This window comes from Lethenteron reissneri, chromosome 43 (assembly GCF_015708825.2).
Source record: "Lethenteron reissneri isolate LAM-NWPU_2019-01 chromosome 43, ASM1570882v1, whole genome shotgun sequence".
NCBI lineage: Eukaryota > Metazoa > Chordata > Hyperoartia > Petromyzontiformes > Petromyzontidae > Lethenteron > Lethenteron reissneri.
The window spans coordinates 5960434-5974344 of NC_083821.1; the positions used below are offsets into that span (position 1 = coordinate 5960434).

At 49.5% G+C, this 13911-nt stretch overlaps 1 protein-coding gene across 4 annotated transcripts in view; it reads left to right on the plus strand.

Annotated features, from left to right (window-relative positions):
• Positions 1-13911, plus strand: part of LOC133353305 (protein FAM110B-like) — a 98437-nt gene that overhangs the window by 55553 nt on the left and 28973 nt on the right. The window contains exon 1 of one of the 4 annotated variants that reach the window (XM_061569440.1): positions 4639-4703. The exons of 2 other annotated variants lie outside the window; for them this stretch is intronic. The gene's annotated coding sequence lies outside the window, so the exon portion shown is untranslated. Of the gene's footprint in view, positions 1-4638; positions 4704-4808; positions 4860-13911 lie in introns of those variants that run through there. One more of the 4 variants, XM_061569438.1, reaches the window with a different exon arrangement.

Below are 13911 nucleotides of genomic sequence, written 5' to 3' on the forward strand. Positions count from 1 at the left end.
TTGATAAATGTTTTCTCCTACAACATCAGAGTGCAGCGCCACATTAAATACGCACTACAATGACAATAGTTTAAAGCGATTTGGAGCATGTTTTATTTTGGGGGGATGGGGCAGAGCTTTGTGACGTCATATTTGAGGGGGGGGGGTCTGACTTTTTGTGACGCCGTGTGACGAGGGTGGGGAGGGTCAAAAATCATCCAAAATCGCGTGACGTCATTTATGGACGGCCCCTTAAAGGGCTTAATTCGTTCCCGATAGCATCGAAATTTACCTTTTCCCCCCCCCCAAAAAAACGTACTTTCTAACATTTCAACAATGGATATTAATACGTAAAGATACTAACAACATTATAAAACACATGCTATTAAAATAAACATGGTTCATTTCATGCGTTAATGAATAATTACTCTACCTACAACAGCCCGTCGTTCACAGGGGTGATCGTTAAGTGAACATATTGGGCTCTATGGAGCCCCATCGTTAAGCGATCAGTCGTTCACAGGGGTGGTCGTTAAGTGAACATATTGGGCTCTATGGAAGCCCATCGTTAAGCGATCAGTCGTTCACAGGTGTGGTCGTTAAGAGGGGTTCTACTGTACGTGTATTTTAGCAATGTTAGTGAGTACCTATTAAGGCCAACAACCCAAATACATGTGACACATACGATGGCATGCCAAGGATCACACACATACGCACACACGATGGGGTGATGTTGTCTGAATCAGAACAACAGGCAGAGTTGTAGAGATACTCAAGACTTCAGGCTGAGTAGACCTAAGAGGGAGACGTGCCCCACGCCTGTACACAAAGATCCCCCGTATAGCCTTAACAGAATGTTGGGGCAAGTGCTGTTAGCGAACACATATGAAGGCCGGCACGGCACACGAGGTGATGGACGGTCAGCACCACGCCCGGCCGCCTTTGTCTCCCCAGTGACGATGTTTACCCACCGCACCAGGTACTCATTTGAGGCTGAGTCGACCTAGGGGAGGCCCAGGAACGGTTCAGATAATCGTCACTGGGTGTTGGTGGCCGTGAGCGGGAATTGAACTCAGGTTGCCGGGTTCATAGCGCTACACTACCGCTCTCCCACGCGTACACTCACCACACTCACTCACCACTCACTTACACACTCACTCACACACTCACCACACATACACTCACCACACATACACTCACAAAACTCACCACACACACACTCACCACATACTCACTCACTCACCACACATACACTCACGAAACTCACCACACACGCACTCACCACACACTCACTCACTCACCACACATACAATCACGAAACTCACCACACACACACTCACCACACTCACCACTCACTCACACACTCACTCAACACTCACCACACATACACTCACAAAACTCACCACACACACACTCACCACACTCACTACACACTCACTCACCACTCACTTACACACTCACTCACACACTAACCACACATACACTCACCACACATACACTCACAAAACTCACCACACACACACTCACCACACTCACTACACACTCACTCACCACTCACTCACACACTCACTCACACACTCACCACACATACACTCACCACACATACACTCACAAAACTCACCACACACACACTCACCACACTCACTACACACTCACTCACCACTCACACACTCACCACATATACACTCACAAAACTCACCACACGCACACTCACTACACACACACTACACACTCACTCACCACTCACTCACCACACACTCACTCACACACTCACCACACATACACTCACCACAGATACACTCACAAAAATCACCACACACACACTCACCACACACTCACTCACCACTCACCACACATTCACCACACACTCACCGCACACTCACTACACACTCACTACACACTCACTCACACACTCACCACACATACACTCACGAAACTCACCACACACTTACTCACACACTCACCACACTCACTACTCACCACACACTCACCACACACTCACTCCCGACTCACCACCCACTCACTACACACTAACTACACACTCACCACACACTCACTATACACTCACCACTCACTCACTACACACTCACTCACTCACACACTACTCACTCACTCACCACACTCACACACACACTCACCACACTCACCATACACTCACTCACCACTAACTCACCACACACTCACTTACCACACACACACTCACGAAACTCACCACACACACTCACCACACACTCACCACACTCAATACACACACTCACTACACTCAGCACACACCACACTCAGCACACACTCACTCACCACACTCAGCACACACACTCACCACACACTCACCACTCACACTCACCACACACTCACTAACCACACTCAGCACACACTCACCACTCACACTCACCACACACTCACCACACTCAGCACACACTCACCACACACACTCACCACACACTCACCACACTCAGCACACACACACTCACCACACACTCACCACACTCAGCACACACACACTCACCACACACTCCCCACACTCACCACACACACACCACACACTCACCACACCCACCACACACTCACTCACCACACTCAGCACACACTCACTCACCACACCCAGCACACACTCACTCACCACACTCAGCACACACACACTCACCACACTCAGCACACACTCACCACACACTCACCACACACTCACTCACCACACTCAGCACACACCACACTCAGCACACACACACTCACCACACTCACCACACACTCACTCACCACACCCACCACACACTCACTCACCACACTCAGCACACACACACACCACACACTCACCACACACTCACTCACCACACTCACCACACACAGCACACACACTCACCACACACTCACCACACTCAGCACACACACACACCACACACTCACTCACCACACACACCACACACTCACTCACCACACACTCACTCACCACAATCACCACACACACCACACACTCACTCACAACACTCAGCACACACACACACCACACTCAGCACACACACACTCACCACACACTCACTCACCACACCCACCACACACTCACCACACACTCACTCACCACACTCACCACACTCAGCACACACACACCACACACTCACCACACACTCACTCACCACACTCACCACACTCAGCACACACACTCACCACACACTCACCACACTCAGCACACACACACACCACACACTCACCACACACTCACCACCCTCACCACACACTCACTCACCACACACACCACACACTCACTCACCACACACACCACACACTCACTCACCACACTCAGCACACACTCACTCACCACACACACCACACTCACTCACCACACTCAGCACACACTCACTCACCACACACACCACACTCACTCACCACAATCACCACACACACCACACACTCACTCACAACACTCAGCACACACACACACCACACTCAGCACACACACACTCACCACACTCACCACACACTCACTCACCACACCCACCACACACTCACCACACACTCACTCACCACACTCACCACACTCAGCACACACACACACCACACACTCACCACACACTCACTCACCACACTCACCACACTCAGCACACACACTCACCACACACTCACCACACTCAGCACACACACACACCACACACTCACCACACACTCACTCACCACCCTCACCACACACTCACTCACCACACACACCACACACTCACTCACCACACACACCACACACTCACTCACCACACTCAGCACACACTCACTCACCACACACACCACACTCACTCACCACACACTCACTCACCACACTCACCACACACTCACTCACCACACTCAGCACACACTCACTCACCACACTCACCACACACTCACTCACCACACACAGCACACTCACTCACCACACTCACCACACACTCACTCACCACACTCACCACACACTCACTCACCACACTCAGCACACACACGAGGGCGCTGGCTCCGATTGGCCGCTCTCTGAGTGATTGTTACCGGGAGAGCCAATGGGCTCCTTGGGCTGGTGGGGGAGGGAGGAGGGAAGTGGCGTGGGATGGATGGTGGGGGGGAAGATGTGTGGGATGGATGGTGGGGGGGAAGATGTGTGGGATGGATGGTGGGGGGGAAGATGTGTGGGATGGATGGTGGGGGGAAGATGTGTGGGATGGATGGTGGGGGGGAGATGCGTGGGATGGATGGTGGGGGGAGATGTGTGGGATGGATGGTGGGGAGGGAGATGTGTGGGATGGATGGTGGGGGGAGATGTGTGGGAAGGTGGGGGTTGTAGGGAGGAGATGTGTGGGATGGATGGTGGGGGGGTGTAGGGAGGAGATGTGTGGGATGGATGGTGGGGGGGGGGTGTAGGGAGGAGATGTGTGGGATGGATGGTGGGGGGGGGAGATGTGTGGGATGGATGGTGGGGGGGTGTAGGGAGGAGATGTGTGGGATGGATGGTGGGGGGGGTTTGGGGGGGGGAGATATGTGGGATGGATGTTGGGGGGAGATGTGTGGGATGGATGGTGGGGAGGGAGATGTGTGGGATGGGTGGTGGGGGGAGATGTGTGGGATGGATGGTGGGGCGGGGGATGTGTGGGATGGATGGTGGGGCGGGGGGATGTGTGGGATGGATGGTGGGGGGGGGTGATTCAGGCGACCGCGGCGGCGAGACGGCTCGCACTCGGGCTCGCCTCGAGACGGAGACACACGAGGAGGAGGAAGAGGTGAGAGAGGAGGAGGTGAGGAGGAGGTGAGGGAGGGAAAGAGAGAGGAGGAGGTGAGGGAGGAGGAGGTGAGGAGGAGGAGGTGAGGGAGGGAGCCTCAGCGAGCCGTGGCGACTCTGTGCGTCCACAAGGAGTGTCCGTCGGGCCACATTCACCGTGAGTGGCACACGGCGCTGAGTGTGTGTAGTGTGTGTGTGGTGTGTAGTGTGTGTGACACACGAGCTGTGTGTGTGCGTGTAGTGTGTGTGACACACGAGCTGTGTGTGTGTAGTGTGTGTGTGCAGTGTGTGTAGTGTGGGTGTGTAGTGTGGGTAGTGTGTGTGTGTAGTGTGTGTGTGTAGTGTGTGTGTGTAGTGTGTGTGTGTAGTGTGTGTGTGTAGTGTGTGTGTGTAGTGTGTGTGTGTAGTGTGTGTGTGTAGTGTGTGTGTGTAGTGTGTGTGTAGTGTGTGTGTGGGCAGTGTGTGTGTAGTGTGTGTAGTGTGTGTGTAGTGTGTGTGGTGTGTGTGTGGTGTGTAGTGTATGTGTGTTGTGTAGTGTGTGTGTGTGGTGTGTGTAGTGTGTGTGTGTAGTGTGTGTGTGCAGTGTGTGTGTGTAGTGTGTGTGTGCAGTGTGTGTGTGTAGTGTGTGTGTCGTGTGTGTGCAGTGTGTGTGTGTAGTGTGTGCAGTGTGTGTAGTGTGTGTGTGTAGTGTGTGTAGTGTGTGTGCAGTGTGTGTAGTGTGTGTGTGTAGTGTGTGCAGTGTGTGTAGTGTGTGTGTGTAGTGTGTGTAGTGTGTGTGCAGTGTGTGTAGTGTGTGTGGTTGGTGTATGTAGTGTGTGTGTCGTGTGTGTGCAGTGTGTGTAGTGTGTGTGTCGTGTGTGTGCAGTGTGTGTAGTGTATGTGTGTGTAGTGTGTGTGTGCAGTGTGTGTAGTGTGTGTGTCGTGTGTGCGCAGTGTGTGTAGTGTGTGTGTGTAGTGTGTGTAGTGTGTGTGCAGTGTGTGTATGTGTGTAGTGTGTGTATGTGTGTAGTGTGTGTGCAGTGTGTGTATGTGTGTAGTGTGTGTGTGTGTGCAGTGTGTGTAGTGTGTGTGTGTCGTGTGTGTGTGCAGTGTGTGCAATGTGTGTAGTGTATGTGTAGTGTATGTGTGCAGTGTGTGTGTGTAGTGTATGTAGTGTGTGTGTAGTGTGTGCAGTGTTTGTAGTGTGTGTGTAGTGTGTTTGTGTGGTGTGTGTGTAGTGTGTGTGTGCAGTGTGTGTAGTGTGGGTGTGTAGTGTGGGTAGTGTGTGTGGGTAGTGTGTGTGTAGTGTGTGTGTGTAGTGTGTGTGTGTAGTCTGTGTGTAGTGTGTGTGGGCAGTGTGTGTGTAGTGTGTGTAGTGTGTGTGTGTGGTGTGTGTAGTGTGTGTGGTGTGTGTGTGGTGTGTAGTGTATGTGTGTGTGTAGTGTGTGTGTGTGTAGTGTGTGTGTAGTGTATGTGTGTAGTGTGTATGCGGTGTGTGTGTGTAGTGTGTGTGTGTGCAGTGTGTGTGTAGTGTGTGTAGTGTGTGTGTGTAGTGTGTGTGTAGTGTGTGTGCAGTGTGTGCAGTGTGTGTGTAGTGTGTGTAGTGTGTGTGGTGTGTGTAGTGTGTGTTTGTAGTGCGTGTGTAGTGTGTGTGTATAGTGTGTTTAGTGTGTGTAATGTGTGTGTGTAGTGTGTGTGACACACAATCTGTGTGTAGTGAGTGTGTGTAGTGTGTGAGCGGTGTGTGTAGTGTGTGTAATGCGTGCAGTGTGTGTGTAGTGTGTGACACACGAGCTGTGTGTGTGTAGTGTGTGTAGTGTGTGTGTGCAGTGTGTGTGTGCAGTGTGTGTGTGAAGTGTGTGTTTAGTGTGTGTGTAGTGTGTGTGTAGTGTGTGTAGCGTGTGTGTGTAGTGTGTGTGTGTAGTGTGTGTGTAGTGTGTGTAGTGTGTAGTGTGTGTAGCGTGTGTGTGTAGTGTGTATGACACACGAGCTGTGTGTGTTTAGTGTGTGTAGTGTGTGTAGTGTCTGCAGTGTGTGTGTAGTGTGTGTGACACGTGAGCTGTGTGTGTGTAGTGTGTGTGTGTAGTGTGTGTGTAGTGTGTGTGTGTGTAGTGTGTGTGCGGTGTGTGTGTAGTGTGTGTGTGACACTCTCTGTGTGTGTGTTCAGTGTATCTGTGGGGAGCGGTGGTGTAGTGGTTAGCGCTACGCTGCGCTATGAACCTGGCGACCCGGGTTCGATTCCCGCTCACGGCCAATAGCTGTGATGATCATCTGAACCGGTCCTGGGCCTCCTCTAGGTCGACTCAGCCTCAAATGAGTACCTGGTGTGGTGTGTAAACATCGCCACTGGGGAGACAAAGGCGGTCGGGCGTGGTTCTGGCCACCCGCCCCCTCGTGTACCGTTCCGGCCTTCATAGGTGCTCGCTAACAGCACTTGCCCCTACAGTCTGTTAAGGCTACACGGGGGATCTTTGTCTTTGTGTGCAGTGCCAGACTCTGTATGTGTGTGTGTGCAGTGTGTGACATTCTCTTTGTGTGGCTGTGTGTTTGTGACACGCTGTCTGTGTGCACGTGTGTTACTTCTTATCGCGTTTCATTTTCCTGCATGTGAGAAAGTGTCATGGTGTGTGTGTGTGTTTCTCGGTTATCTGCAAACTTCATTCTGCCACGCACAGCAGTGCATGCATCATAACGTAGCCCGAAGCTGAACAGCAGAGTGGCTCAGAGATAGTGTCACAGTACGGCAGACCAGTTTCTTGAATCCATTTGTGCGGAGCTTTTGAGTGTCACCCCCTCGAATGCACGTGAAGCCAGCCCACTCAGGATTTGAATTGGCCAAACATCCCAACGCAGGACCATCCTGGAAAGAAAAAAAAAGGATCATGAGACTCAATGATGTTTCCCGCAGCAATAAATGATATTACGTACATCACAGTAACTGTGAATTACGATCTCAGCAGCTCAGCAGGCAGGTTTTGAGCCTGATTTAGTGGGTTCTCGGATTGTCACAGGCTGCTTGCGGTTTGTGGACAGCTAAAAAAAAATGTCAGTGTAGTACTGCAGTTCTATGCTCCCCCTCGCCCCCGCCTTGTTAGAGGGGTGCGTGATATTGTTAGAGCGGTGTGATATTGTTAGAGCGATGTGATATTGTTAGAGCGATGGGATATTGTTAGAGGTGTGGTATTGTTAGAGAGGAGTGATATTGTTAGTGCAATGTGATATTGTCAAAGCGATGTGCGCGCAAGTTGCATTTGTTTTTGCCAATTGCTCCCTTTTCCCGTGGCTTGAGCAGTGACAAGGGTGGAATTGGCTGTGTCCACGCTGTGTGCAATTCTGGGAAAATTGCTGTGGATGGTTCAGTGTGTGTGTCCGCGTGGACTTGATCTCGTGGACAAAAAAAACCGGTCAAGTAGTTTTTAAATCCTTTATATTAAGTTCACTTGCTTGCTTGCGCGCTTACGACCGTGCAAATCTTTCGGTCGTTTTTTAACCCACTTCCCGTGATCCAATCGAGCTGACATTTTGCACACAGACTCGTTGTGCGTGACAATTAATTTTCGTGAAATTTTTTTTCCACATTTTTACGAAAAAAAATAATATTTAATTACCAATTGCTTAATGGTGGCAGGCAATCATCTGACCCATAGGTGGCAGCCATCTCAAGCCAGAGGACGAGAGGACTCTAGCCGCTACGCATATAAAGTATTTATAGTGAAAAACTTTGTTTTTACGGGTTAATTTTTTGCTCGTGCGGTATTGAACCAATGCTGCTGAAAAATCCTGCACTCCCAGAAGTGGTTGACGGGAAATGTCAGACTATACAATGTCTGTTCATTTGTGTAGCATGGTAGGCGAAGGAGGTTATCTATATGCTATGAAGAAGGGCCATTGCCCGAAACGTCACCTATTATATATTTAGTTTTCCTTATAATGCCACGGCGTGTTAGATGTGTTGAGTTTTTGTGTGTGTGTGTTTTTACACCACTGCCAATGAAGCTTCACCAAATAATGCGTGCCATCATGATGGAGACCTATCGTCTTGTGTTATTCATTTTGTTTACTTACAGTGTCCACAACGTCCGCTCGTGATTATTTCCTGCCACAACGTATACAGTCTCTCTCTCTGTTGAATCATTGGTCTAGGTCTCTGGGCGCTTGAGTGATATTATTGTGTGCGCTTGCAATATGTAACCATCGCAAGGCGTTGAGTAAGCACAGCCTCTCCCATCTGTAAAACAACATGCGCTTGCCCGCGCCATCTGGAACAGCTTGTGGCCCCGCTGTCACCTCCGACGAAATGGTAATCCAGAAGTAGCAACGAGGCCACACAATACAGCCCCGGCAAAGCTATTAGACGCTAATGAATTTCATTACCGTAATTAGCATCATCATATGGTGAACCTACATTGCTAGTGGTGCACAATTAACAACAACAAAAATCTACAGATTTGTCAAGAATACTGCTGTTAAATATCACGCTACGAAGAAAGGCCATTGTCGCGCCTCCGATGACCACAGTTGGCTACGTACGGTGCGAAAGAGGTTCATCATGCAATGTTGTTATCGACGAACGCATTGAGATTATTTCCGTAATGAACGTAGCGCTGTGAGCCGTGTTGGAGGTGGTCCACTTGGGGGGGGGGGGCAGCCCAAAGCAGGAATTATTTCGCAGTGTTCCCCCCTTGTTTTGATTTACCAATCAAAATCTTTACTCAAGTCTGGAAGAATCCGATGAGCTATGAAGCTTTTATTCACAGATGGTCCAGTAACTCCCGGTGAGATGACAGAATAAGATGCAGTCGATGAGATACGATATGGCAATGATGGAGTGGAATGAGATGCAGATAAGATAGAGCTGAGAGAGCAATGGGCATTTCATGTTAATGCTGTTTGCATGAATATCGCTCTCTGAATTCGAACTGATATTTGACACGCCCCTAGCTTTACTCGAGAATATCCTGGGGCAATGACCTTATGCTCCGTTTGCTCATGCCGAGCGCCGCCAATGATAGTAAGGTCTGGACGTCTGGCTTGTATGATAATATGCCTGCTCTCGCATGCCCTGGTACAGCAACAAAGCAGATGTTGTCCTGACATGGATCCACACTTCACGTTAGCCTTATTTAACAATGTTAACTGCTGATGAGACGTCAAATTATTCACTACTATATATTTTTAAAATTAAATTTTACCTTGTAAGGTCCACTGGGCTATACTGTATAGCTCTTTCTCAGAAGTCACCTGGCCACCAATGCCAGCTCAATTAAGTATCCTATGTGGACATTTTTTGCAGCAAATTCTCCAAACGCATGTTTCTAAATGTGGAGGGAAAAACCCAAAAAACAATCCACGCGACCACGGGCAGAACATGCAAACTCCAACTATACAACAGCCGTCAGGGTCGGGATCGAACCCGCGACCTCACGCATACCTGGCGAGGTAGTTAACATCTCGCCAAATAAGACGAATACAAATAACAAAAGGATGTGTTAAAAAAAAAACATCACAGGAATACTGTACAGCCCTTTGGCGGTCCACTGCTGTTTCTAGATTTGAAGCTTTCGTGACTGCAAGGATTCATACTCTTAGTTTTTTCGGTAAAGTCACGTAGGTGATACAGCAAATCTGGCTGTGACTGTCCCACCTGATGATGGAGACTTGTGTTGCCTCCGAAACGTCGTGATTTATTATTATTATTTTATTAATTTTAATTTCATTTTTTACCTACCTGACTTTACCGAAAAAACTAAGAGTATGGTCCACTGCTGGTTTAAGGCATCCACAGGCCTTGCTGATGTTGGTTGTTGGTCAGTGTGGGTTGGTAAAGGGGGTGGGCTTGCTGCAAGAGGGAGCCTGCAAGTTTCAGATATAATTTCTACCACTTAGCCGTGACCAGGGCTCAACCTCATGCTGCCAAGTTCATAGCGCAGTGCGCCAAGCCACTAAAATAATTAAATTTTTATGTGGTAAGACCAAAGGATGTGTATTTTTTATTTAATGGTAAAGTTATATTGAGGTCAAAGTGGTTTGAAAACTTGCAGAGTAGCAAGATTATTAACATTTGCCAGTAAACGCTGCATGTTTTTTTATTTTGTTAAAAATATTAAATTATTGCCTCTCATATAATTTCGATAGGGCTGTCTAAAAACGCGTGCTTTTTTTATCGTAACCGCCTTTACAAATTGATGGGGTTTGTGGTTGTTACTGCTTACAGACTTCATTCCAAAGAGGCTTAAGTGGGCACACACACACGCACATACATACACACAAACACAAAGACACGGGTTTCCCAATTAGACTTACAGACTGTGTGTGTGTGGGACAGGGAAAGTGATGTTAGCAAGCTCCTGTTAACGCCAGCACAGCAGGGGGCTGGTACGGCCAGCATAAAACCTGGCCACATTAGTCTCATCAGCGATGGCTTAGGCAGCAGTTGCCACTGGTGTTTCCCGACAGGGGTATAACAAGGATGCACGAACTCATCCATTCACATCGGGTCTTGCGCGTGTGTGACAATCGTTTATCGGTGATTTCGTACGTGTAGCCATGTGTTGACGGATTCACGTGACCTCTGCAGCCGCAGGAGGCATTATATTACCTCGTGTGGCTGCAGAGGTCAACTCGTTCCAGGCCTAGTGGAGACCGTGGCCAGGAAACAGAGCCCCCAATCCTGGGTTCGTGCTGCTGCGAGCAACAACGACACCGCAAAGTGAACACAGCATGAAAAGGGGGTCCTTCTTTGCCGATGTGCTGTGGGTAGGGGTATTGGTACTACTTACGGCTGGTTGGCGAGTTGGGGAAGGGTTTGGGTATTCTTAGGATTTTTCGGTAAAGTCACGTAGGTAAAAATTTTAAATTAAAATTGCCTCCGAAACGTCGTGATTTTTATTTTATTTTACTTTTATTAATTTTAATTTTTTACCTACGTGACTTTACCGAAAACACCTAAGAATATGAATCCTTGCAGTCACGAAAGCTTCAAATCTAGAAGAGAAGGGTGTGGGTCTGTAAGACGGCTCATACTGACCGCTGGTTTTCTAGTTGCTTAGGGATAGGGCTCGTAGTAGCAGCCGGTTGGTTCGGGTCAGGGATAGAGCTTGTACTAATGTAGGCGTGGAACTCGTACGAGTGGCTTTTTGGCGAATTGTTTCATAGCCAGTGGCCGGTTGTGATCGTTGTCCAGGGCTAGGCTAGGAGTAGGACCAATATTTGGTTGGCTACGGTGCTCTGCCCTCAAATTGATTGGCCCTCTTCCCCATCGCAACATACAGCGCAGAACTCCTCTCATCCGCGGCCCCATTGCCGGTGAATCCTATTATCCGGAGCAGCTGTAGGGTCGGCCCAATCTCCTTTCTGCGGCCCTCGATATTTCTTTTATCTGCGATTGTCTTTCTACCCTGTTAATAAGAATCGCAGATTTCCCCGTGGATGATAGGGTCCGCACTGCCGGTACCCCCTATCACCGCATTATATGATGGGTCCGTATCACATTTGATGTTCCTGGCCCCTATTCATTTCTGAGTCTCAAAGTGCAATGTGCAAAGCACCGTAACACTGCTCTCCAAAGACAAAGATCTCCCCCGTTATAGCCTTAACAGACTGTAGGGGCAAGTGCTGTTAGCGAGCACCTATGAAGGCCGGCACGGCACACGAGGGGGTGGGTGGCCAGCACCACGCCCCGCCGCCTTTGTATCCCCAGTGGCCATGTTTACACAACGCCCCAGCTCTTCTTTTGAGGCTGAGTCGACCCAGGGGAGGCCTAGGACCGGTTCAGGTAATCATCATCGGTGGTGTTGGCCGTGAGCGGGAATCGAACTCGGGTAGCTGAGTTGGTAGCGCAGCGTAGCGCTAACCACCACACTACCGCTCCCCCCACTGCTTACCACAACATCGCAATCGTACACCCCCCTTTGCAGGTATCAAAACCACACGAATATCGCAACGCATTGGGCCAGAGTGCACTGAGAGAGCAATGGCTCGTGTAAACATAAGAGTCTAAGGACACGATACATTGATTAATTGCACGTAAAAAAACGCGAGCACGCACACGCTGGACTTAATTTTGCACGTGCATTTCGTATGAGGACACGGGGAAAATGTTCAAAAAAACATACCGAAGAATGACTCACAAACACGTGTGTGTGTGCTCGCACTCACACTCAGTAGTGCAGCGGTTAGCGCGTTGTGCTACGAACCTGGCCACCCGGGTTCGATTCCCACTCACGGCCACCAACACCTAGATCGACTCAGACTCAAATTGAGTACCTGGTGCGGCGTCTAAACATCGCCACTGGGGAGACAAAGACGGCCGGGCGTGGTGCCGACCATCCATCACCTCGCGTGCCGTGCCTTCATAGGTGCTCACCAACAGCACTTGCCCCAAACAGTCTGTTCAGGCTCTACGGGGGGGGGGATCTGTGTCTTTGCACTCACGTTCATCAATCCCTATCCCAAAACCCACAATCCTGTCCCTTTTGCAAACTGTAAGGGGCACAATTGAGGTCGCGTGAAAGTGTGCTCCGGCTGAAATTCCTTGATTAACAAGAATGACTAGCTCCCCAGGCCAGTCTGTTTCAACTTCATCTCGGCTTACACAGCTCCCCGTATGGCTGCCTCTGCCACTGCCCGGCCAGAGACTGTCTTTTGGTGCAGCCAGAAGCCCTCCCGCAAGGCAGCGTTGTCACCTGCCCATGGTTGTTGCTGTTGTTGTTGTTGTTCTTCAGGACGTCCACTTGAATTTTGTTGAGGTCGTGTGTGTGTGTGTGTTTCCTGGGGGAAATCTGCAAGTTTTACCCGGAGACATTAAAAGGCCCGGTTGACTTTTGTCGTTGTTGTTGTTGCCAGCTGTGCAGTAAAACACCACTCAATACAATGCGTTTACACGGACGTACAATGGCGAGATGTTAACCACCTCGCCTGGTTTACAGGAGGTCGTGGGTTCGACCCCGACCCTGACGACGCCTGTATAATTGGAGTTTTGCGCGTGTCTCTTCTTGTGGTCACGTGGATTCTTCTCTGGTTCTTTTCCCCTCCACATTTAGAAACATTCGTTTGGGGTATTTGGCTCCTCTTAAATTCCCACGTGACGATAAAGCCCCTTGGTTGATATTCTTAAGTTTTTTCGGTAAAGTCACGTAGGTAAAAAATTAAAATTGATAAAAGTAAAATAAAAAATAAAATAAAAATCACGACGTTTCGGAGGCAACACAAGCTTCCGTCTTCAGATGGAA